A 22,757-nucleotide genomic window follows, 5' to 3' on the forward strand; every position below is an offset into this window, starting at 1 on the left:
TTACCATGTCAATAAACACATATGAATTTGACGTCAGCAAAAAAATGAGATAGTAGCAACTTCAGGACTAAAAATAAGGTTACATTTACTGAAGAAATTTCAAATGCTTGAAATATCAATTCATTATTATATTCTAGTGTATTTGGTACCTTCTTCAGGTAACCATCTTAAGAAACATAGCGTTAGTTGGGACGCTGCCAAATTTTGATTAGGTGATTTTGAGGTTTGCTGTATCAGAGCCTGGATAGCTCAGTCGGTAGAGCATCAGACTTTTAATCTGAGGGTCCAGGGTTCAAGTCCCCGTTCAGGCGGTAGGCTACTTTAAAGAAAAAGTATTCTGATTGTACATTCTTTTTGTGTTCCACTGCATGATGAATAAGATATTCCATTACCAAAATTAAAAAAAAATGTCTTTCATGGAGAAGTGAAAAACCCATCTGTCTCATATATCAGATGATGATACACTAAACTTAAGTTGTATGCAGACTTACCAACTGTATCATGTAGTTTGACACGGTGAATAACTTTTACCCAATTCAATATTCAAAATATAGCCATGGTTATAGTATCCAATGAACTTTATAAAGTTGATCAACAGCTCAAAGCTCATTATTTCATTTCTGAATATCTGTGCACCTCACTCAAGCAGATTGGCTCTGTGGCGCAATGGATAGCGCATTGGACTTCTAGGTGAATGTCAAGAAGGTATTCAAAGGCTGTGGGTTCGAATCCCACCAGAGTCAGTTTTATCCCTGTGTATTTCATAACTATTTAAAGAAGTTATAAGCGATGCATGCATGCTTCTGCTTCACCAAAATCATTTGCTAAAAAAGGTCAGTAAAAGGAAGTCTATTTTAAAGAGACACCATTCAATTTGGGTAATCTATGCAGAAGAGGAAATTGTCAGCTGTACTGATGAAAATATAATTTACTCGGAAGTAAGATTTTGGGCCCTTCCTTAATTTTACCATGTCAATAAACACATATGAATTTGACGTCAGCAAAAAAATGAGATAGTAGCAACTTCAGGACTAAAAATAAGGTTACATTTACTGAAGAAATTTCAAATGCTTGAAATATCAATTCATTATTATATTCTGGTGTATTTGGTACCTTCTTCAGGTAACCATCTTAAGAAACATAGCGTTAGTTGGGACACTGCCAAATTTTGATTAGGTGATTTTGAGGTTTGCTGTATCAGAGCCTGGATAGCTCAGTCGGTAGAGCATCAGACTTTTAATCTGAGGGTCCAGGGTTCAAGTCCCTGTTCAGGCGGTTTGTTTAAAGAAAATGTACTCTAATGACATGCTCTTTTCAGGATCCAATGAACGAGTAGTCCCATTAGAGTAATTGCAAGTTACTCTTAATGGAGCCATTAAATACCCATCGGTCGTGTACCATTTGACAAGAGTTAAGAAGACTTACCGCAACGGTATCATGTCGTTTGAGATGTTGATTATCTTTTCCCCAATTCAATGTTCAAAATGGAACCCTGCTTATAGTTTCCAAATCACTTTATAAAGTTGGTCAACCGCTGATAGCTCATCTTTTTATTTGAGAATTTCTGTTCACCTTGTTGAATCAGGTTGGATCTCTGGTGCAATGGATAGCGGCTTGGGGTTCTAGGCGAATGTAGAGAAAGCATTCAAAGTCTTTGGGTTGGAATACTAGCTGGGTCAGTTTTATCCCTCCTTTATCTTATAACTAATTGAAACAGTAACAAACAATGCCTGCTTCTGCATAACCAGAGACATTTACCAAAACGGCAGTGAAAGAAAGTCTATTTAAACAGACACTGTTTGCTTTGAAAATGTTGCATAATCTATGCCCAAGAGTAAATTTCCAGTTATACTGCTGGACATGTAATTTAGTACCTAGTAATAGTATTTGGCCTTTTACTAATTTCACAATGTCAATTTAGAGACATGATTTCTAAGTCAGCCGAAAATGAGATAGAACGAATTTCAGGATTTAAAATAGATTACGTGTGCTGCTGAAATTTCAAATGCTTGAAATATCAATTAATTATTAAACTCTACATATTTGATTGCTAATATATGTAACCATATTAAGAATTAAAGTGTAGGTTGGTGTGCGTCCACATCATTTTTAGCTGATTTTTAGTTGCAGTGTTGCAGAGCCTGGATAGCTCAGTCGGTAGAGCATCAGACTTTTAATCTGAGGGTCCAGGGTTCAAGTCCCTGTTCAGGCGGTCGGCTACTTTAAAGAAAAAGTATTCTGATTGTACATTCTTTTTGTGTTCCACTGCATGATGAATAAGATATTCCATTACCAAAATTAAAAAAAAACGTCTTTCATGGAGAAGTGAAAAACCCATCTGTCTCATATATCAGATGACGATACACTAAACTTAAGTTTTATGCAGACTTACCAACTGTATCATGTAGTTTGACACGGTGAATAACTTTTACCCAATTCAATATTCAAAATATAGCCATGGTTATAGTATCCAATGAACTTTATAAAGTTGATCAACAGCTCAAAGCTCATTATTTCATTTCTGAATATCTGTGCACCTCACTCAAGCAGATTGGCTCTGTGGCGCAATGGATAGCGCATTGGACTTCTAGGTGAATGTCAAGAAGGTATTCAAAGGCTGTGGGTTCGAATCCCACCAGAGTCAGTTTTATCCCTGTTTATTTCATAACTATTTAAAGAAGTTATAAGCGATGCATGCATGCTTCTGCTTCACCAAAATCATTTGCTAAAAAAGGTCAGTAAAAGGAAGTCTATTTTAAAGAGACACCGTTCAATTTGGGTAATCTATGCAGAAGAGGAAATTGTCAGCTGTACTGATGAAAATATAATTTACTCGGAAGTAAGATTTTGGGCCCTTCCTTAATTTTACCATGTCAATAAACACATATGAATTTGACGTCAGCAAAAAAATGAGATAGTAGCAACTTCAGGACTAAAAATAAGGTTACATTTACTGAAGAAATTTCAAATGCTTGAAATATCAATTCATTATTATATTCTAGTGTATTTGGTACCTTCTTCAGGTAACCATCTTAAGAAACATAGCGTTAGTTGGGACGCTGCCAAATTTTGATTAGGTGATTTTGAGGTTTGCTGTATCAGATCCTGGATAGCTCAGTCGGTAGAGCATCAGACTTTTAATCTGAGGGTCCAGGGTTCAAGTCCCCGTTCAGGCGGTAGGCTACTTTAAAGAAAAAGTATTCTGATTGTACATTCTTTTTGTGTTCCACTGCATGATGAATAAGATATTCCATTTCCAAAATTAAAAAAAAATGTCTTTCATGGAGAAGTGAAAAACCCATCTGTCTCATATATCAGATGATGATACACTAAACTTAAGTTGTATGCAGACTTACCAACTGTATCATGTAGTTTGACACGGTGAATAACTTTTACCCAATTCAATATTCAAAATATAGCCATGGTTATAGTATCCAATGAACTTTATAAAGTTGATCAACAGCTCAAAGCTCATTATTTCATTTCTGAATATCTGTGCACCTCACTCAAGCAGATTGGCTCTGTGGCGCAATGGATAGCGCATTGGACTTCTAGGTGAATGTCAAGAAGGTATTCAAAGGCTGTGGGTTCGAATCCCACCAGAGTCAGTTTTATCCCTGTGTATTTCATAACTATTTAAAGAAGTTATAAGCGATGCATGCATGCTTCTGCTTCACCAAAATCATTTGCTAAAAAAGGTCAGTAAAAGGAAGTCTATTTTAAAGAGACACCGTTCAATTTGGGTAATCTATGCAGAAGAGGAAATTGTCAGCTGTACTGATGAAAATATAATTTACTCGGAAGTAAGATTTTGGGCCCTTCCTTAATTTTACCATGTCAATAAACACATATGAATTTGACGTCAGCAAAAAAATGAGATAGTAGCAACTTCAGGACTAAAAATAAGGTTACATTTACTGAAGAAATTTCAAATGCTTGAAATATCAATTCATTATTATATTCTAGTGTATTTGGTACCTTCTTCAGGTAACCATCTTAAGAAACATAGCGTTAGTTGGGACACTGCCAAATTTTGATTAGGTGATTTTGAGGTTTGCTGTATCAGAGCCTGGATAGCTCAGTCGGTAGAGCATCAGACTTTTAATCTGAGGGTCCAGGGTTCAAGTCCCTGTTCAGGCGGTTTGTTTAAAGAAAATGTACTCTAATGACATGCTCTTTTCAGGATCCAATGAACGAGTAGTCCCATTAGAGTAATTGCAAGTTACTCTTAATGGAGCCATTAAATACCCATCGGTCGTGTACCATTTGACAAGAGTTAAGAAGACTTACCGCAACGGTATCATGTCGTTTGAGATGTTGATTATCTTTTCCCCAATTCAATGTTCAAAATGGAACCCTGCTTATAGTTTCCAAATCACTTTATAAAGTTGGTCAACCGCTGATAGCTCATCTTTTTATTTGAGAATTTCTGTTCACCTTGTTGAATCAGGTTGGATCTCTGGTGCAATGGATAGCGGCTTGGGGTTCTAGGCGAATGTAGAGAAAGCATTCAAAGTCTTTGGGTTGGAATACTAGCTGGGTCAGTTTTATCCCTCCTTTATCTTATAACTAATTGAAACAGTAACAAACAATGCCTGCTTCTGCATAACCAGAGACATTTACCAAAACGGCAGTGAAAGAAAGTCTATTTAAACAGACACTGTTTGCTTTGAAAATGTTGCATAATCTATGCCCAAGAGTAAATTTCCAGTTATACTGCTGGACATGTAATTTAGTACCTAGTAATAGTATTTGGCCTTTTACTAATTTCACAATGTCAATTTAGAGACATGATTTCTAAGTCAGCCGAAAATGAGATAGAACGAATTTCAGGATTTAAAATAGATTACGTGTGCTGCTGAAATTTCAAATGCTTGAAATATCAATTAATTATTAAACTCTACATATTTGATTGCTAATATATGTAACCATATTAAGAATTAAAGTGTAGGTTGGTGTGCGTCCACATCATTTTTAGCTGATTTTTAGTTGCAGTGTTGCAGAGCCTGGATAGCTCAGTCGGTAGAGCATCAGACTTTTAATCTGAGGGTCCAGGGTTCAAGTCCCTGTTCAGGCGGTCTGCTACTTTAAAGAAAAAGTATTCTGATTGTACATTCTTTTTGTGTTCCACTGCATGATGAATAAGATATTCCATTACCAAAATTAAAAAAAAACGTCTTTCATGGAGAAGTGAAAAACCCATCTGTCTCATATATCAGATGACGATACACTAAACTTAAGTTGTATGCAGACTTACCAACTGTATCATGTAGTTTGACACGGTGAATAACTTTTACCCAATTCAATATTCAAAATATAGCCATGGTTATAGTATCCAATGAACTTTATAAAGTTGATCAACAGCTCAAAGCTCATTATTTCATTTCTGAATATCTGTGCACCTCACTCAAGCAGATTGGCTCTGTGGCGCAATGGATAGCGCATTGGACTTCTAAGTGAATGTCAAGAAGGTATTCAAAGGCTGTGGGTTCGAATCCCACCAGAGTCAGTTTTATCCCTGTTTATTTCATAACTATTTAAAGAAGTTATAAGCGATGCATGCATGCTTCTGCTTCACCAAAATCATTTGCTAAAAAAGGTCAGTAAAAGGAAGTCTATTTTAAAGAGACACCGTTCAATTTGGGTAATCTATGCAGAAGAGGAAATTGTCAGCTGTACTGATGAAAATATAATTTACTCGGAAGTAAGATTTTGGGCCCTTCCTTAATTTTACCATGTCAATAAACACATATGAATTTGACGTCAGCAAAAAAATGAGATAGTAGCAACTTCAGGACTAAAAATAAGGTTACATTTACTGAAGAAATTTCAAATGCTTGAAATATCAATTCATTATTATATTCTAGTGTATTTGGTACCTTCTTCAGGTAACCATATTAAGAAACATAGCGTTAGTTGGGACGCTGCCAAATTTTGATTAGGTGATTTTGAGGTTTGCTGTATCAGAGCCTGGATAGCTCAGTCGGTAGAGCATCAGACTTTTAATCTGAGGGTCCAGGGTTCAAGTCCCCGTTCAGGCGGTAGGCTACTTTAAAGAAAAAGTATTCTGATTGTACATTCTTTTTGTGTTCCACTGCATGATGAATAAGATATTCCATTACCAAAATTAAAAAAAATGTCTTTCATGGAGAAGTGAAAAACCCATCTGTCTCATATATCAGATGATGATACACTAAACTTAAGTTGTATGCAGACTTACCAACTGTATCATGTAGTTTGACACGGTGAATAACTTTTACCCAATTCAATATTCAAAATATAGCCATGGTTATAGTATCCAATGAACTTTATAAAGTTGATCAACAGCTCAAAGCTCATTATTTCATTTCTGAATATCTGTGCACCTCACTCAAGCAGATTGGCTCTGTGGCGCAATGGATAGCGCATTGGACTTCTAGGTGAATGTCAAGAAGGTATTCAAAGGCTGTGGGTTCGAATCCCACCAGAGTCAGTTTTATCCCTGTGTATTTCATAACTATTTAAAGAAGTTATAAGCGATGCATGCATGCTTCTGCTTCACCAAAATCATTTGCTAAAAAAGGTCAGTAAAAGGAAGTCTATTTTAAAGAGACACCGTTCAATTTGGGTAATCTATGCAGAAGAGGAAATTGTCAGCTGTACTGATGAAAATATAATTTACTCGGAAGTAAGATTTTGGGCCCTTCCTTAATTTTACCATGTCAATAAACACATATGAATTTGACGTCAGCAAAAAAATGAGATAGTAGCAACTTCAGGACTAAAAATAAGGTTACATTTACTGAAGAAATTTCAAATGCTTGAAATATCAATTCATTATTATATTCTAGTGTATTTGGTACCTTCTTCAGGTAACCATCTTAAGAAACATAGCGTTAGTTGGGACACTGCCAAATTTTGATTAGGTGATTTTGAGGTTTGCTGTATCAGAGCCTGGATAGCTCAGTCGGTAGAGCATCAGACTTTTAATCTGAGGGTCCAGGGTTCAAGTCCCTGTTCAGGCGGTTTGTTTAAAGAAAATGTACTCTAATGACATGCTCTTTTCAGGATCCAATGAACGAGTAGTCCCATTAGAGTAATTGCAAGTTACTCTTAATGGAGCCATTAAATACCCATCGGTCGTGTACCATTTGACAAGAGTTAAGAAGACTTACCGCAACGGTATCATGTCGTTTGAGATGTTGATTATCTTTTCCCCAATTCAATGTTCAAAATGGAACCCTGCTTATAGTTTCCAAATCACTTTATAAAGTTGGTCAACCGCTGATAGCTCATCTTTTTATTTGAGAATTTCTGTTCACCTTGTTGAATCAGGTTGGATCTCTGGTGCAATGGATAGCGGCTTGGGGTTCTAGGCGAATGTAGAGAAAGCATTCAAAGTCTTTGGGTTGGAATACTAGCTGGGTCAGTTTTATCCCTCCTTTATCTTATAACTAATTGAAACAGTAACAAACAATGCCTGCTTCTGCATAACCAGAGACATTTACCAAAACGGCAGTGAAAGAAAGTCTATTTAAACAGACACTGTTTGCTTTGAAAATGTTGCATAATCTATGCCCAAGAGTAAATTTCCAGTTATACTGCTGGACATGTAATTTAGTACCTAGTAATAGTATTTGGCCTTTTACTAATTTCACAATGTCAATTTAGAGACATGATTTCTAAGTCAGCCGAAAATGAGATAGAACGAATTTCAGGATTTAAAATAGATTACGTGTGCTGCTGAAATTTCAAATGCTTGAAATATCAATTAATTATTAAACTCTACATATTTGATTGCTAATATATGTAACCATATTAAGAATTAAAGTGTAGGTTGGTGTGCGTCCACATCATTTTTAGCTGATTTTTAGTTGCAGTGTTGCAGAGCCTGGATAGCTCAGTCGGTAGAGCATCAGACTTTTAATCTGAGGGTCCAGGGTTCAAGTCCCTGTTCAGGCGGTCGGCTACTTTAAAGAAAAAGTATTCTGATTGTACATTCTTTTTGTGTTCCACTGCATGATGAATAAGATATTCCATTACCAAAATTAAAAAAAAACGTCTTTCATGGAGAAGTGAAAAACCCATCTGTCTCATATATCAGATGACGATACACTAAACTTAAGTTTTATGCAGACTTACCAACTGTATCATGTAGTTTGACACGGTGAATAACTTTTACCCAATTCAATATTCAAAATATAGCCATGGTTATAGTATCCAATGAACTTTATAAAGTTGATCAACAGCTCAAAGCTCATTATTTCATTTCTGAATATCTGTGCACCTCACTCAAGCAGATTGGCTCTGTGGCGCAATGGATAGCGCATTGGACTTCTAGGTGAATGTCAAGAAGGTATTCAAAGGCTGTGGGTTCGAATCCCACCAGAGTCAGTTTTATCCCTGTTTATTTCATAACTATTTAAAGAAGTTATAAGCGATGCATGCATGCTTCTGCTTCACCAAAATCATTTGCTAAAAAAGGTCAGTAAAAGGAAGTCTATTTTAAAGAGACACCGTTCAATTTGGGTAATCTATGCAGAAGAGGAAATTGTCAGCTGTACTGATGAAAATATAATTTACTCGGAAGTAAGATTTTGGGCCCTTCCTTAATTTTACCATGTCAATAAACACATATGAATTTGACGTCAGCAAAAAAATGAGATAGTAGCAACTTCAGGACTAAAAATAAGGTTACATTTACTGAAGAAATTTCAAATGCTTGAAATATCAATTCATTATTATATTCTAGTGTATTTGGTACCTTCTTCAGGTAACCATCTTAAGAAACATAGCGTTAGTTGGGACGCTGCCAAATTTTGATTAGGTGATTTTGAGGTTTGCTGTATCAGAGCCTGGATAGCTCAGTCGGTAGAGCATCAGACTTTTAATCTGAGGGTCCAGGGTTCAAGTCCCCGTTCAGGCGGTAGGCTACTTTAAAGAAAAAGTATTCTGATTGTACATTCTTTTTGTGTTCCACTGCATGATGAATAAGATATTCCATTACCAAAATTAAAAAAAAATGTCTTTCATGGAGAAGTGAAAAACCCATCTGTCTCATATATCAGATGATGATACACTAAACTTAAGTTGTATGCAGACTTACCAACTGTATCATGTAGTTTGACACGGTGAATAACTTTTACCCAATTCAATATTCAAAATATAGCCATGGTTATAGTATCCAATGAACTTTATAAAGTTGATCAACAGCTCAAAGCTCATTATTTCATTTCTGAATATCTGTGCACCTCACTCAAGCAGATTGGCTCTGTGGCGCAATGGATAGCGCATTGGACTTCTAGGTGAATGTCAAGAAGGTATTCAAAGGCTGTGGGTTCGAATCCCACCAGAGTCAGTTTTATCCCTGTGTATTTCATAACTATTTAAAGAAGTTATAAGCGATGCATGCATGCTTCTGCTTCACCAAAATCATTTGCTAAAAAAGGTCAGTAAAAGGAAGTCTATTTTAAAGAGACACCGTTCAATTTGGGTAATCTATGCAGAAGAGGAAATTGTCAGCTGTACTGATGAAAATATAATTTACTCGGAAGTAAGATTTTGGGCCCTTCCTTAATTTTACCATGTCAATAAACACATATGAATTTGACGTCAGCAAAAAAATGAGATAGTAGCAACTTCAGGACTAAAAATAAGGTTACATTTACTGAAGAAATTTCAAATGCTTGAAATATCAATTCATTATTATATTCTAGTGTATTTGGTACCTTCTTCAGGTAACCATCTTAAGAAACATAGCGTTAGTTGGGACACTGCCAAATTTTGATTAGGTGATTTTGAGGTTTGCTGTATCAGAGCCTGGATAGCTCAGTCGGTAGAGCATCAGACTTTTAATCTGAGGGTCCAGGGTTCAAGTCCCTGTTCAGGCGGTTTGTTTAAAGAAAATGTACTCTAATGACATGCTCTTTTCAGGATCCAATGAACGAGTAGTCCCATTAGAGTAATTGCAAGTTACTCTTAATGGAGCCATTAAATACCCATCGGTCGTGTACCATTTGACAAGAGTTAAGAAGACTTACCGCAACGGTATCATGTCGTTTGAGATGTTGATTATCTTTTCCCCAATTCAATGTTCAAAATGGAACCCTGCTTATAGTTTCCAAATCACTTTATAAAGTTGGTCAACCGCTGATAGCTCATCTTTTTATTTGAGAATTTCTGTTCACCTTGTTGAATCAGGTTGGATCTCTGGTGCAATGGATAGCGGCTTGGGGTTCTAGGCGAATGTAGAGAAAGCATTCAAAGTCTTTGGGTTGGAATACTAGCTGGGTCAGTTTTATCCCTCCTTTATCTTATAACTAATTGAAACAGTAACAAACAATGCCTGCTTCTGCATAACCAGAGACATTTACCAAAACGGCAGTGAAAGAAAGTCTATTTAAACAGACACTGTTTGCTTTGAAAATGTTGCATAATCTATGCCCAAGAGTAAATTTCCAGTTATACTGCTGGACATGTAATTTAGTACCTAGTAATAGTATTTGGCCTTTTACTAATTTCACAATGTCAATTTAGAGACATGATTTCTAAGTCAGCCGAAAATGAGATAGAACGAATTTCAGGATTTAAAATAGATTACGTGTGCTGCTGAAATTTCAAATGCTTGAAATATCAATTAATTATTAAACTCTACATATTTGATTGCTAATATATGTAACCATATTAAGAATTAAAGTGTAGGTTGGTGTGCGTCCACATCATTTTTAGCTGATTTTTAGTTGCAGTGTTGCAGAGCCTGGATAGCTCAGTCGGTAGAGCATCAGACTTTTAATCTGAGGGTCCAGGGTTCAAGTCCCTGTTCAGGCGGTCGGCTACTTTAAAGAAAAAGTATTCTGATTGTACATTCTTTTTGTGTTCCACTGCATGATGAATAAGATATTCCATTACCAAAATTAAAAAAAAACGTCTTTCATGGAGAAGTGAAAAACCCATCTGTCTCATATATCAGATGACGATACACTAAACTTAAGTTTTATGCAGACTTACCAACTGTATCATGTAGTTTGACACGGTGAATAACTTTTACCCAATTCAATATTCAAAATATAGCCATGGTTATAGTATCCAATGAACTTTATAAAGTTGATCAACAGCTCAAAGCTCATTATTTCATTTCTGAATATCTGTGCACCTCACTCAAGCAGATTGGCTCTGTGGCGCAATGGATAGCGCATTGGACTTCTAGGTGAATGTCAAGAAGGTATTCAAAGGCTGTGGGTTCGAATCCCACCAGAGTCAGTTTTATCCCTGTTTATTTCATAACTATTTAAAGAAGTTATAAGCGATGCATGCATGCTTCTGCTTCACCAAAATCATTTGCTAAAAAAGGTCAGTAAAAGGAAGTCTATTTTAAAGAGACACCGTTCAATTTGGGTAATCTATGCAGAAGAGGAAATTGTCAGCTGTACTGATGAAAATATAATTTACTCGGAAGTAAGATTTTGGGCCCTTCCTTAATTTTACCATGTCAATAAACACATATGAATTTGACGTCAGCAAAAAAATGAGATAGTAGCAACTTCAGGACTAAAAATAAGGTTACATTTACTGAAGAAATTTCAAATGCTTGAAATATCAATTCATTATTATATTCTAGTGTATTTGGTACCTTCTTCAGGTAACCATCTTAAGAAACATAGCGTTAGTTGGGACGCTGCCAAATTTTGATTAGGTGATTTTGAGGTTTGCTGTATCAGAGCCTGGATAGCTCAGTCGGTAGAGCATCAGACTTTTAATCTGAGGGTCCAGGGTTCAAGTCCCCGTTCAGGCGGTAGGCTACTTTAAAGAAAAAGTATTCTGATTGTACATTCTTTTTGTGTTCCACTGCATGATGAATAAGATATTCCATTACCAAAATTAAAAAAAAATGTCTTTCATGGAGAAGTGAAAAACCCATCTGTCTCATATATCAGATGATGATACACTAAACTTAAGTTGTATGCAGACTTACCAACTGTATCATGTAGTTTGACACGGTGAATAACTTTTACCCAATTCAATATTCAAAATATAGCCATGGTTATAGTATCCAATGAACTTTATAAAGTTGATCAACAGCTCAAAGCTCATTATTTCATTTCTGAATATCTGTGCACCTCACTCAAGCAGATTGGCTCTGTGGCGCAATGGATAGCGCATTGGACTTCTAGGTGAATGTCAAGAAGGTATTCAAAGGCTGTGGGTTCGAATCCCACCAGAGTCAGTTTTATCCCTGTGTATTTCATAACTATTTAAAGAAGTTATAAGCGATGCATGCATGCTTCTGCTTCACCAAAATCATTTGCTAAAAAAGGTCAGTAAAAGGAAGTCTATTTTAAAGAGACACCGTTCAATTTGGGTAATCTATGCAGAAGAGGAAATTGTCAGCTGTACTGATGAAAATATAATTTACTCGGAAGTAAGATTTTGGGCCCTTCCTTAATTTTACCATGTCAATAAACACATATGAATTTGACGTCAGCAAAAAAATGAGATAGTAGCAACTTCAGGACTAAAAATAAGGTTACATTTACTGAAGAAATTTCAAATGCTTGAAATATCAATTCATTATTATATTCTAGTGTATTTGGTACCTTCTTCAGGTAACCATCTTAAGAAACATAGCGTTAGTTGGGACACTGCCAAATTTTGATTAGGTGATTTTGAGGTTTGCTGTATCAGAGCCTGGATAGCTCAGTCGGTAGAGCATCAGACTTTTAATCTGAGGGTCCAGGGTTCAAGTCCCTGTTCAGGCGGTTTGTTTAAAGAAAATGTACTCTAATGACATGCTCTTTTCAGGATCCAATGAACGAGTAGTCCCATTAGAGTAATTGCAAGTTACTCTTAATGGAGCCATTAAATACCCATCGGTCGTGTACCATTTGACAAGAGTTAAGAAGACTTACCGCAACGGTATCATGTCGTTTGAGATGTTGATTATCTTTTCCCCAATTCAATGTTCAAAATGGAACCCTGCTTATAGTTTCCAAATCACTTTATAAAGTTGGTCAACCGCTGATAGCTCATCTTTTTATTTGAGAATTTCTGTTCACCTTGTTGAATCAGGTTGGATCTCTGGTGCAATGGATAGCGGCTTGGGGTTCTAGGCGAATGTAGAGAAAGCATTCAAAGTCTTTGGGTTGGAATACTAGCTGGGTCAGTTTTATCCCTCCTTTATCTTATAACTAATTGAAACAGTAACAAACAATGCCTGCTTCTGCATAACCAGAGACATTTACCAAAACGGCAGTGAAAGAAAGTCTATTTAAACAGACACTGTTTGCTTTGAAAATGTTGCATAATCTATGCCCAAGAGTAAATTTCCAGTTATACTGCTGGACATGTAATTTAGTACCTAGTAATAGTATTTGCCTTTTACTAATTTCACAATGTCAATTTAGAGACATGATTTCTAAGTCAGCCGAAAATGAGATAGAACGAATTTCAGGATTTAAAATAGATTACGTGTGCTGCTGAAATTTCAAATGCTTGAAATATCAATTAATTATTAAACTCTACATATTTGATTGCTAATATATGTAACCATATTAAGAATTAAAGTGTAGGTTGGTGTGCGTCCACATCATTTTTAGCTGATTTTTAGTTGCAGTGTTGCAGAGCCTGGATAGCTCAGTCGGTAGAGCATCAGACTTTTAATCTGAGGGTCCAGGGTTCAAGTCCCTGTTCAGGCGGTCGGCTACTTTAAAGAAAAAGTATTCTGATTGTACATTCTTTTTGTGTTCCACTGCATGATGAATAAGATATTCCATTACCAAAATTAAAAAAAAACGTCTTTCATGGAGAAGTGAAAAACCCATCTGTCTCATATATCAGATGACGATACACTAAACTTAAGTTGTATGCAGACTTACCAACTGTATCATATAGTTTGACACGGTGAATAACTTTTACCCAATTCAATATTCAAGATATAGCCATGGTTATAGTATCCAATGAACTTTATAAAGTTGATCAACAGCTCAAAGCTCATTATTTCATTTCTGAATATCTGTGCACCTCATTCAAGCAGATTGGCTCTGTGGCGCAATGGATAGCGCATTGGACTTCTAGGTGAATGTCAAGAAGGTATTCAAAGGCTGTGGGTTCGAATCCCACCAGAGTCAGTTTTATCCCTGTTTATTTCATAACTATTTAAAGAAGTTATAAGCGATGCATGCATGCTTCTGCTTCACCAAAATCATTTGCTAAAAAAGGTCAGTAAAAGGAAGTCTATTTTAAAGAGACACCGTTCAATTTGGGTAATCTATGCAGAAGAGGAAATTGTCAGCTGTACTGATGAAAATATAATTTACTCGGAAGTAAGATTTTGGGCCCTTCCTTAATTTTACCATGTCAATAAACACATATGAATTTGACGTCAGCAAAAAAATGAGATAGTAGCAACTTCAGGACTAAAAATAAGGTTACATTTACTGAAGAAATTTCAAATGCTTGAAATATCAATTCATTATTATATTCTAGTGTATTTGGTACCTTCTTCAGGTAACCATCTTAAGAAACATAGCGTTAGTTGGGACACTGCCAAATTTTGATTAGGTGATTTTGAGGTTTGCTGTATCAGAGCCTGGATAGCTCAGTCGGTAGAGCATCAGACTTTTAATCTGAGGGTCCAGGGTTCAAGTCCCTGTTCAGGCGGTTTGTTTAAAGAAAATGTACTCTAATGACATGCTTTTTTCAGGATCCAATGAACGAGTAGTCCCATTAGAGTAATTGCAAGTTACTCTTAATGGAGCCATTAAATACCCATCGGTCGTGTACCATTTGACAAGAGTTAAGAAGACTTACCGCAACGGTATCATGTCGTTTGAGATGTTGATTATCTTTTCCCCAATTCAATGTTCAAAATGGAACCCTGCTTATAGTTTCCAAATCACTTTATAAAGTTGGTCAACCGCTGATAGCTCATCTTTTTATTTGAGAATTTCTGTTCACCTTGTTGAATCAGGTTGGATCTCTGGTGCAATGGATAGCGGCTTGGGGTTCTAGGCGAATGTAGAGAAAGCATTCAAAGTCTTTGGGTTGGAATACTAGCTGGGTCAGTTTTATCCCTCCTTTATCTTATAACTAATTGAAACAGTAACAAACAATGCCTGCTTCTGCATAACCAGAGACATTTACCAAAACGGCAGTGAAAGAAAGTCTATTTAAACAGACACTGTTTGCTTTGAAAATGTTGCATAATCTATGCCCAAGAGTAAATTTCCAGTTATACTGCTGGACATGTAATTTAGTACCTAGTAATAGTATTTGCCTTTTACTAATTTCACAATGTCAATTTAGAGACATGATTTCTAAGTCAGCCGAAAATGAGATAGAACGAATTTCAGGATTTAAAATAGATTACGTGTGCTGCTGAAATTTCAAATGCTTGAAATATCAATTAATTATTAAACTCTACATATTTGATTGCTAATATATGTAACCATATTAAGAATTAAAGTGTAGGTTGGTGTGCGTCCACATCATTTTTAGCTGATTTTTAGTTGCAGTGTTGCAGAGCCTGGATAGCTCAGTCGGTAGAGCATCAGACTTTTAATCTGAGGGTCCAGGGTTCAAGTCCCTGTTCAGGCGGTCGGCTACTTTAAAGAAAAAGTATTCTGATTGTACATTCTTTTTGTGTTCCACTGCATGATGAATAAGATATTCCATTACCAAAATTAAAAAAAAACGTCTTTCATGGAGAAGTGAAAAACCCATCTGTCTCATATATCAGATGACGATACACTAAACTTAAGTTGTATGCAGACTTACCAACTGTATCATATAGTTTGACACGGTGAATAACTTTTACCCAATTCAATATTCAAGATATAGCCATGGTTATAGTATCCAATGAACTTTATAAAGTTGATCAACAGCTCAAAGCTCATTATTTCATTTCTGAATATCTGTGCACCTCATTCAAGCAGATTGGCTCTGTGGCGCAATGGATAGCGCATTGGACTTCTAGGTGAATGTCAAGAAGGTATTCAAAGGCTGTGGGTTCGAATCCCACCAGAGTCAGTTTTATCCCTGTTTATTTCATAACTATTTAAAGAAGTTATAAGCGATGCATGCATGCTTCTGCTTCACCAAAATCATTTGCTAAAAAAGGTCAGTAAAAGGAAGTCTATTTTAAAGAGACACCGTTCAATTTGGGTAATCTATGCAGAAGAGGAAATTGTCAGCTGTACTGATGAAAATATAATTTACTCGGAAGTAAGATTTTGGGCCCTTCCTTAATTTTACCATGTCAATAAACACATATGAATTTGACGTCAGCAAAAAAATGAGATAGTAGCAACTTCAGGACTAAAAATAAGGTTACATTTACTGAAGAAATTTCAAATGCTTGAAATATCAATTCATTATTATATTCTAGTGTATTTGGTACCTTCTTCAGGTAACCATCTTAAGAAACATAGCGTTAGTTGGGACACTGCCAAATTTTGATTAGGTGATTTTGAGGTTTGCTGTATCAGAGCCTGGATAGCTCAGTCGGTAGAGCATCAGACTTTTAATCTGAGGGTCCAGGGTTCAAGTCCCTGTTCAGGCGGTTTGTTTAAAGAAAATGTACTCTAATGACATGCTCTTTTCAGGATCCAATGAACGAGTAGTCCCATTAGAGTAATTGCAAGTTACTCTTAATGGAGCCATTAAATACCCATCGGTCGTGTACCATTTGACAAGAGTTAAGAAGACTTACCGCAACGGTATCATGTCGTTTGAGATGTTGATTATCTTTTCCCCAATTCAATGTTCAAAATGGAACCCTGCTTATAGTTTCCAAATCACTTTATAAAGTTGGTCAACCGCTGATAGCTCATCTTTTTATTTGAGAATTTCTGTTCACCTTGTTGAATCAGGTTGGATCTCTGGTGCAATGGATAGCGGCTTGGGGTTCTAGGCGAATGTAGAGAAAGCATTCAAAGTCTTTGGGTTGGAATACTAGCTGGGTCAGTTTTATCCCTCCTTTATCTTATAACTAATTGAAACAGTAACAAACAATGCCTGCTTCTGCATAACCAGAGACATTTACCAAAACGGCAGTGAAAGAAAGTCTATTTAAACAGACACTGTTTGCTTTGAAAATGTTGCATAATCTATGCCCAAGAGTAAATTTCCAGTTATACTGCTGGACATGTAATTTAGTACCTAGTAATAGTATTTGCCTTTTACTAATTTCACAATGTCAATTTAGAGACATGATTTCTAAGTCAGCCGAAAATGAGATAGAACGAATTTCAGGATTTAAAATAGATTACGTGTGCTGCTGAAATTTCAAATGCTTGAAATATCAATTAATTATTAAACTCTACATATTTGATTGCTAATATATGTAACCATATTAAGAATTAAAGTGTAGGTTGGTGTGCGTCCACATCATTTTTAGCTGATTTTTAGTTGCAGTGTTGCAGAGCCTGGATAGCTCAGTCGGTAGAGCATCAGACTTTTAATCTGAGGGTCCAGGGTTCAAGTCCCTGTTCAGGCGGTCGGCTACTTTAAAGAAAAAGTATTCTGATTGTACATTCTTTTTGTGTTCCACTGCATGATGAATAAGATATTCCATTACCAAAATTAAAAAAAAACGTCTTTCATGGAGAAGTGAAAAACCCATCTGTCTCATATATCAGATGACGATACACTAAACTTAAGTTGTATGCAGACTTACCAACTGTATCATATAGTTTGACACGGTGAATAACTTTTACCCAATTCAATATTCAAGATATAGCCATGGTTATAGTATCCAATGAACTTTATAAAGTTGATCAACAGCTCAAAGCTCATTATTTCATTTCTGAATATCTGTGCACCTCATTCAAGCAGATTGGCTCTGTGGCGCAATGGATAGCGCATTGGACTTCTAGGTGAATGTCAAGAAGGTATTCAAAGGCTGTGGGTTCGAATCCCACCAGAGTCAGTTTTATCCCTGTTTATTTCATAACTATTTAAAGAAGTTATAAGCGATGCATGCATGCTTCTGCTTCACCAAAATCATTTGCTAAAAAAGGTCAGTAAAAGGAAGTCTATTTTAAAGAGACACCGTTCAATTTGGGTAATCTATGCAGAAGAGGAAATTGTCAGCTGTACTGATGAAAATATAATTTACTCGGAAGTAAGATTTTGGGCCCTTCCTTAATTTTACCATGTCAATAAACACATATGAATTTGACGTCAGCAAAAAAATGAGATAGTAGCAACTTCAGGACTAAAAATAAGGTTACATTTACTGAAGAAATTTCAAATGCTTGAAATATCAATTCATTATTATATTCTAGTGTATTTGGTACCTTCTTCAGGTAACCATCTTAAGAAACATAGCGTTAGTTGGGACACTGCCAAATTTTGATTAGGTGATTTTGAGGTTTGCTGTATCAGAGCCTGGATAGCTCAGTCGGTAGAGCATCAGACTTTTAATCTGAGGGTCCAGGGTTCAAGTCCCTGTTCAGGCGGTTTGTTTAAAGAAAATGTACTCTAATGACATGCTCTTTTCAGGATCCAATGAACGAGTAGTCCCATTAGAGTAATTGCAAGTTACTCTTAATGGAGCCATTAAATACCCATCGGTCGTGTACCATTTGACAAGAGTTAAGAAGACTTACCGCAACGGTATCATGTCGTTTGAGATGTTGATTATCTTTTCCCCAATTCAATGTTCAAAATGGAACCCTGCTTATAGTTTCCAAATCACTTTATAAAGTTGGTCAACCGCTGATAGCTCATCTTTTTATTTGAGAATTTCTGTTCACCTTGTTGAATCAGGTTGGATCTCTGGTGCAATGGATAGCGGCTTGGGGTTCTAGGCGAATGTAGAGAAAGCATTCAAAGTCTTTGGGTTGGAATACTAGCTGGGTCAGTTTTATCCCTCCTTTATCTTATAACTAATTGAAACAGTAACAAACAATGCCTGCTTCTGCATAACCAGAGACATTTACCAAAACGGCAGTGAAAGAAAGTCTATTTAAACAGACACTGTTTGCTTTGAAAATGTTGCATAATCTATGCCCAAGAGTAAATTTCCAGTTATACTGCTGGACATGTAATTTAGTACCTAGTAATAGTATTTGGCCTTTTACTAATTTCACAATGTCAATTTAGAGACATGATTTCTAAGTCAGCCGAAAATGAGATAGAACGAATTTCAGGATTTAAAATAGATTACGTGTGCTGCTGAAATTTCAAATGCTTGAAATATCAATTAATTATTAAACTCTACATATTTGATTGCTAATATATGTAACCATATTAAGAATTAAAGTGTAGGTTGGTGTGCGTCCACATCATTTTTAGCTGATTTTTAGTTGCAGTGTTGCAGAGCCTGGATAGCTCAGTCGGTAGAGCATCAGACTTTTAATCTGAGGGTCCAGGGTTCAAGTCCCTGTTCAGGCGGTCGGCTACTTTAAAGAAAAAGTATTCTGATTGTACATTCTTTTTGTGTTCCACTGCATGATGAATAAGATATTCCATTACCAAAATTAAAAAAAAACGTCTTTCATGGAGAAGTGAAAAACCCATCTGTCTCATATATCAGATGACGATACACTAAACTTAAGTTGTATGCAGACTTACCAACTGTATCATGTAGTTTGACACGGTGAATAACTTTTACCCAATTCAATATTCAAGATATAGCCATGGTTATAGTATCCAATGAACTTTATAAAGTTGATCAACAGCTCAAAGCTCATTATTTCATTTCTGAATATCTGTGCACCTCATTCAAGCAGATTGGCTCTGTGGCGCAATGGATAGCGCATTGGACTTCTAGGTGAATGTCAAGAAGGTATTCAAAGGCTGTGGGTTCGAATCCCACCAGAGTCAGTTTTATCCCTGTTTATTTCATAACTATTTAAAGAAGTTATAAGCGATGCATGCATGCTTCTGCTTCACCAAAATCATTTGCTAAAAAAGGTCAGTAAAAGGAAGTCTATTTTAAAGAGACACCGTTCAATTTGGGTAATCTATGCAGAAGAGGAAATTGTCAGCTGTACTGATGAAAATATAATTTACTCGGAAGTAAGATTTTGGGCCCTTCCTTAATTTTACCATGTCAATAAACACATATGAATTTGACGTCAGCAAAAAAATGAGATAGTAGCAACTTCAGGACTAAAAATAAGGTTACATTTACTGAAGAAATTTCAAATGCTTGAAATATCAATTCATTATTATATTCTAGTGTATTTGGTACCTTCTTCAGGTAACCATCTTAAGAAACATAGCGTTAGTTGGGACGCTGCCAAATTTTGATTAGGTGATTTTGAGGTTTGCTGTATCAGAGCCTGGATAGCTCAGTCGGTAGAGCATCAGACTTTTAATCTGAGGGTCCAGGGTTCAAGTCCCCGTTCAGGCGGTATGCTACTTTAAAGAAAAAGTATTCTGATTGTACATTCTTTTTGTGTTCCACTGCATGATGAATAAGATATTCCATTACCAAAATTAAAAAAAATGTCTTTCATGGAGAAGTGAAAAACCCATCTGTCTCATATATCAGATGATGATACACTAAACTTAAGTTGTATGCAGACTTACCAACTGTATCATGTAGTTTGACACGGTGAATAACTTTTACCCAATTCAATATTCAAAATATAGCCATGGTTATAGTATCCAATGAACTTTATAAAGTTGATCAACAGCTCAAAGCTCATTATTTCATTTCTGAATATCTGTGCACCTCACTCAAGCAGATTGGCTCTGTGGCGCAATGGATAGCGCATTGGACTTCTAAGTGAATGTCAAGAAGGTATTCAAAGGCTGTGGGTTCGAATCCCACCAGAGTCAGTTTTATCCCTGTGTATTTCATAACTATTTAAAGAAGTTATAAGCGATGCATGCATGCTTCTGCTTCACCAAAATCATTTGCTAAAAAAGGTCAGTAAAAGGAAGTCTATTTTAAAGAGACACCGTTCAATTTGGGTAATCTATGCAGAAGAGGAAATTGTCAGCTGTACTGATGAAAATATAATTTACTCGGAAGTAAGATTTTGGGCCCTTCCTTAATTTTACCATGTCAATAAACACATATGAATTTGACGTCAGCAAAAAAATGAGATAGTAGCAACTTCAGGACTAAAAATAAGGTTACATTTACTGAAGAAATTTCAAATGCTTGAAATATCAATTCATTATTATATTCTAGTGTATTTGGTACCTTCTTCAGGTAACCATCTTAAGAAACATAGCGTTAGTTGGGACACTGCCAAATTTTGATTAGGTGATTTTGAGGTTTGCTGTATCAGAGCCTGGATAGCTCAGTCGGTAGAGCATCAGACTTTTAATCTGAGGGTCCAGGGTTCAAGTCCCTGTTCAGGCGGTTTGTTTAAAGAAAATGTACTCTAATGACATGCTCTTTTCAGGATCCAATGAACGAGTAGTCCCATTAGAGTAATTGCAAGTTACTCTTAATGGAGCCATTAAATACCCATCGGTCGTGTACCATTTGACAAGAGTTAAGAAGACTTACCGCAACGGTATCATGTCGTTTGAGATGTTGATTATCTTTTCCCCAATTCAATGTTCAAAATGGAACCCTGCTTATAGTTTCCAAATCACTTTATAAAGTTGGTCAACCGCTGATAGCTCATCTTTTTATTTGAGAATTTCTGTTCACCTTGTTGAATCAGGTTGGATCTCTGGTGCAATGGATAGCGGCTTGGGGTTCTAGGCGAATGTAGAGAAAGCATTCAAAGTCTTTGGGTTGGAATACTAGCTGGGTCAGTTTTATCCCTCCTTTATCTTATAACTAATTGAAACAGTAACAAACAATGCCTGCTTCTGCATAACCAGAGACATTTACCAAAACGGCAGTGAAAGAAAGTCTATTTAAACAGACACTGTTTGCTTTGAAAATGTTGCATAATCTATGCCCAAGAGTAAATTTCCAGTTATACTGCTGGACATGTAATTTAGTACCTAGTAATAGTATTTGGCCTTTTACTAATTTCACAATGTCAATTTAGAGACATGATTTCTAAGTCAGCCGAAAATGAGATAGAACGAATTTCAGGATTTAAAATAGATTACGTGTGCTGCTGAAATTTCAAATGCTTGAAATATCAATTAATTATTAAACTCTACATATTTGATTGCTAATATATGTAACCATATTAAGAATTAAAGTGTAGGTTGGTGTGCGTCCACATCATTTTTAGCTGATTTTTAGTTGCAGTGTTGCAGAGCCTGGATAGCTCAGTCGGTAGAGCATCAGACTTTTAATCTGAGGGTCCAGGGTTCAAGTCCCTGTTCAGGCGGTCGGCTACTTTAAAGAAAAAGTATTCTGATTGTACATTCTTTTTGTGTTCCACTGCATGATGAATAAGATATTCCATTACCAAAATTAAAAAAAAACGTCTTTCATGGAGAAGTGAAAAACCCATCTGTCTCATATATCAGATGACGATACACTAAACTTAAGTTTTATGCAGACTTACCAACTGTATCATGTAGTTTGACACGGTGAATAACTTTTACCCAATTCAATATTCAAAATATAGCCATGGTTATAGTATCCAATGAACTTTATAAAGTTGATCAACAGCTCAAAGCTCATTATTTCATTTCTGAATATCTGTGCACCTCACTCAAGCAGATTGGCTCTGTGGCGCAATGGATAGCGCATTGGACTTCTAGGTGAATGTCAAGAAGGTATTCAAAGGCTGTGGGTTCGAATCCCACCAGAGTCAGTTTTATCCCTGTTTATTTCATAACTATTTAAAGAAGTTATAAGCGATGCATGCATGCTTCTGCTTCACCAAAATCATTTGCTAAAAAAG

General features: G+C 36.1%; 33 non-coding genes across 33 annotated transcripts; all 33 read left to right on the plus strand.

Moving 5' to 3' along the window:
* The first annotated feature begins 652 nt into the window (after window positions 1-652).
* Window positions 653-743, plus strand: TRNAR-UCU (transfer RNA arginine (anticodon UCU)). Its single transcript is given in 2 exon segments — window positions 653-689; window positions 708-743. It is a non-coding gene; the product is annotated as a tRNA-Arg (tRNA).
* A 459-nt stretch (window positions 744-1,202) lies between these two features.
* Window positions 1,203-1,275, plus strand: TRNAK-UUU (transfer RNA lysine (anticodon UUU)). The gene has a single exon. It is a non-coding gene; the product is annotated as a tRNA-Lys (tRNA).
* Window positions 1,276-2,139: 864 nt separating this feature from the next.
* Window positions 2,140-2,212, plus strand: TRNAK-UUU (transfer RNA lysine (anticodon UUU)). The gene has a single exon. It is a non-coding gene; the product is annotated as a tRNA-Lys (tRNA).
* A 341-nt stretch (window positions 2,213-2,553) lies between these two features.
* TRNAR-UCU (transfer RNA arginine (anticodon UCU)) lies at window positions 2,554-2,644 on the plus strand. The gene is given in 2 exon segments: window positions 2,554-2,590; window positions 2,609-2,644. It is a non-coding gene; the product is annotated as a tRNA-Arg (tRNA).
* An 873-nt stretch (window positions 2,645-3,517) lies between these two features.
* TRNAR-UCU (transfer RNA arginine (anticodon UCU)) lies at window positions 3,518-3,608 on the plus strand. Its single transcript is given in 2 exon segments — window positions 3,518-3,554; window positions 3,573-3,608. It is a non-coding gene; the product is annotated as a tRNA-Arg (tRNA).
* A 459-nt stretch (window positions 3,609-4,067) lies between these two features.
* Window positions 4,068-4,140, plus strand: TRNAK-UUU (transfer RNA lysine (anticodon UUU)). Its single transcript has one exon. It is a non-coding gene; the product is annotated as a tRNA-Lys (tRNA).
* Window positions 4,141-5,004: 864 nt separating this feature from the next.
* Window positions 5,005-5,077, plus strand: TRNAK-UUU (transfer RNA lysine (anticodon UUU)). The gene has a single exon. It is a non-coding gene; the product is annotated as a tRNA-Lys (tRNA).
* A 341-nt stretch (window positions 5,078-5,418) lies between these two features.
* Window positions 5,419-5,509, plus strand: TRNAR-UCU (transfer RNA arginine (anticodon UCU)). Its single transcript is given in 2 exon segments — window positions 5,419-5,455; window positions 5,474-5,509. It is a non-coding gene; the product is annotated as a tRNA-Arg (tRNA).
* Window positions 5,510-6,381: 872 nt separating this feature from the next.
* Window positions 6,382-6,472, plus strand: TRNAR-UCU (transfer RNA arginine (anticodon UCU)). Its single transcript is given in 2 exon segments — window positions 6,382-6,418; window positions 6,437-6,472. It is a non-coding gene; the product is annotated as a tRNA-Arg (tRNA).
* A 459-nt stretch (window positions 6,473-6,931) lies between these two features.
* TRNAK-UUU (transfer RNA lysine (anticodon UUU)) lies at window positions 6,932-7,004 on the plus strand. Its single transcript has one exon. It is a non-coding gene; the product is annotated as a tRNA-Lys (tRNA).
* An 864-nt stretch (window positions 7,005-7,868) lies between these two features.
* TRNAK-UUU (transfer RNA lysine (anticodon UUU)) lies at window positions 7,869-7,941 on the plus strand. The gene has a single exon. It is a non-coding gene; the product is annotated as a tRNA-Lys (tRNA).
* Window positions 7,942-8,282: 341 nt separating this feature from the next.
* Window positions 8,283-8,373, plus strand: TRNAR-UCU (transfer RNA arginine (anticodon UCU)). Its single transcript is given in 2 exon segments — window positions 8,283-8,319; window positions 8,338-8,373. It is a non-coding gene; the product is annotated as a tRNA-Arg (tRNA).
* Window positions 8,374-9,246: 873 nt separating this feature from the next.
* TRNAR-UCU (transfer RNA arginine (anticodon UCU)) lies at window positions 9,247-9,337 on the plus strand. The gene is given in 2 exon segments: window positions 9,247-9,283; window positions 9,302-9,337. It is a non-coding gene; the product is annotated as a tRNA-Arg (tRNA).
* Window positions 9,338-9,796: 459 nt separating this feature from the next.
* On the plus strand, window positions 9,797-9,869 carry TRNAK-UUU (transfer RNA lysine (anticodon UUU)). Its single transcript has one exon. It is a non-coding gene; the product is annotated as a tRNA-Lys (tRNA).
* An 864-nt stretch (window positions 9,870-10,733) lies between these two features.
* Window positions 10,734-10,806, plus strand: TRNAK-UUU (transfer RNA lysine (anticodon UUU)). Its single transcript has one exon. It is a non-coding gene; the product is annotated as a tRNA-Lys (tRNA).
* Window positions 10,807-11,147: 341 nt separating this feature from the next.
* TRNAR-UCU (transfer RNA arginine (anticodon UCU)) lies at window positions 11,148-11,238 on the plus strand. Its single transcript is given in 2 exon segments — window positions 11,148-11,184; window positions 11,203-11,238. It is a non-coding gene; the product is annotated as a tRNA-Arg (tRNA).
* An 873-nt stretch (window positions 11,239-12,111) lies between these two features.
* On the plus strand, window positions 12,112-12,202 carry TRNAR-UCU (transfer RNA arginine (anticodon UCU)). The gene is given in 2 exon segments: window positions 12,112-12,148; window positions 12,167-12,202. It is a non-coding gene; the product is annotated as a tRNA-Arg (tRNA).
* Window positions 12,203-12,661: 459 nt separating this feature from the next.
* TRNAK-UUU (transfer RNA lysine (anticodon UUU)) lies at window positions 12,662-12,734 on the plus strand. The gene has a single exon. It is a non-coding gene; the product is annotated as a tRNA-Lys (tRNA).
* An 863-nt stretch (window positions 12,735-13,597) lies between these two features.
* TRNAK-UUU (transfer RNA lysine (anticodon UUU)) lies at window positions 13,598-13,670 on the plus strand. Its single transcript has one exon. It is a non-coding gene; the product is annotated as a tRNA-Lys (tRNA).
* Window positions 13,671-14,011: 341 nt separating this feature from the next.
* TRNAR-UCU (transfer RNA arginine (anticodon UCU)) lies at window positions 14,012-14,102 on the plus strand. The gene is given in 2 exon segments: window positions 14,012-14,048; window positions 14,067-14,102. It is a non-coding gene; the product is annotated as a tRNA-Arg (tRNA).
* Window positions 14,103-14,561: 459 nt separating this feature from the next.
* On the plus strand, window positions 14,562-14,634 carry TRNAK-UUU (transfer RNA lysine (anticodon UUU)). The gene has a single exon. It is a non-coding gene; the product is annotated as a tRNA-Lys (tRNA).
* Window positions 14,635-15,497: 863 nt separating this feature from the next.
* TRNAK-UUU (transfer RNA lysine (anticodon UUU)) lies at window positions 15,498-15,570 on the plus strand. The gene has a single exon. It is a non-coding gene; the product is annotated as a tRNA-Lys (tRNA).
* Window positions 15,571-15,911: 341 nt separating this feature from the next.
* On the plus strand, window positions 15,912-16,002 carry TRNAR-UCU (transfer RNA arginine (anticodon UCU)). Its single transcript is given in 2 exon segments — window positions 15,912-15,948; window positions 15,967-16,002. It is a non-coding gene; the product is annotated as a tRNA-Arg (tRNA).
* Window positions 16,003-16,461: 459 nt separating this feature from the next.
* Window positions 16,462-16,534, plus strand: TRNAK-UUU (transfer RNA lysine (anticodon UUU)). The gene has a single exon. It is a non-coding gene; the product is annotated as a tRNA-Lys (tRNA).
* An 863-nt stretch (window positions 16,535-17,397) lies between these two features.
* Window positions 17,398-17,470, plus strand: TRNAK-UUU (transfer RNA lysine (anticodon UUU)). The gene has a single exon. It is a non-coding gene; the product is annotated as a tRNA-Lys (tRNA).
* Window positions 17,471-17,811: 341 nt separating this feature from the next.
* Window positions 17,812-17,902, plus strand: TRNAR-UCU (transfer RNA arginine (anticodon UCU)). Its single transcript is given in 2 exon segments — window positions 17,812-17,848; window positions 17,867-17,902. It is a non-coding gene; the product is annotated as a tRNA-Arg (tRNA).
* A 459-nt stretch (window positions 17,903-18,361) lies between these two features.
* TRNAK-UUU (transfer RNA lysine (anticodon UUU)) lies at window positions 18,362-18,434 on the plus strand. Its single transcript has one exon. It is a non-coding gene; the product is annotated as a tRNA-Lys (tRNA).
* An 864-nt stretch (window positions 18,435-19,298) lies between these two features.
* TRNAK-UUU (transfer RNA lysine (anticodon UUU)) lies at window positions 19,299-19,371 on the plus strand. Its single transcript has one exon. It is a non-coding gene; the product is annotated as a tRNA-Lys (tRNA).
* A 341-nt stretch (window positions 19,372-19,712) lies between these two features.
* Window positions 19,713-19,803, plus strand: TRNAR-UCU (transfer RNA arginine (anticodon UCU)). Its single transcript is given in 2 exon segments — window positions 19,713-19,749; window positions 19,768-19,803. It is a non-coding gene; the product is annotated as a tRNA-Arg (tRNA).
* Window positions 19,804-20,675: 872 nt separating this feature from the next.
* Window positions 20,676-20,766, plus strand: TRNAR-UCU (transfer RNA arginine (anticodon UCU)). The gene is given in 2 exon segments: window positions 20,676-20,712; window positions 20,731-20,766. It is a non-coding gene; the product is annotated as a tRNA-Arg (tRNA).
* Window positions 20,767-21,225: 459 nt separating this feature from the next.
* Window positions 21,226-21,298, plus strand: TRNAK-UUU (transfer RNA lysine (anticodon UUU)). Its single transcript has one exon. It is a non-coding gene; the product is annotated as a tRNA-Lys (tRNA).
* Window positions 21,299-22,162: 864 nt separating this feature from the next.
* Window positions 22,163-22,235, plus strand: TRNAK-UUU (transfer RNA lysine (anticodon UUU)). The gene has a single exon. It is a non-coding gene; the product is annotated as a tRNA-Lys (tRNA).
* Window positions 22,236-22,576: 341 nt separating this feature from the next.
* On the plus strand, window positions 22,577-22,667 carry TRNAR-UCU (transfer RNA arginine (anticodon UCU)). The gene is given in 2 exon segments: window positions 22,577-22,613; window positions 22,632-22,667. It is a non-coding gene; the product is annotated as a tRNA-Arg (tRNA).
* The last annotated feature ends 90 nt before the right edge of the window (window positions 22,668-22,757 follow it).

The sequence above is a fragment of the Triturus cristatus genome, chromosome 4_1 (assembly GCF_964204655.1).
Source record: "Triturus cristatus chromosome 4_1, aTriCri1.1, whole genome shotgun sequence".
In the NCBI taxonomy this organism is placed as follows: domain Eukaryota; kingdom Metazoa; phylum Chordata; class Amphibia; order Caudata; family Salamandridae; genus Triturus; species Triturus cristatus.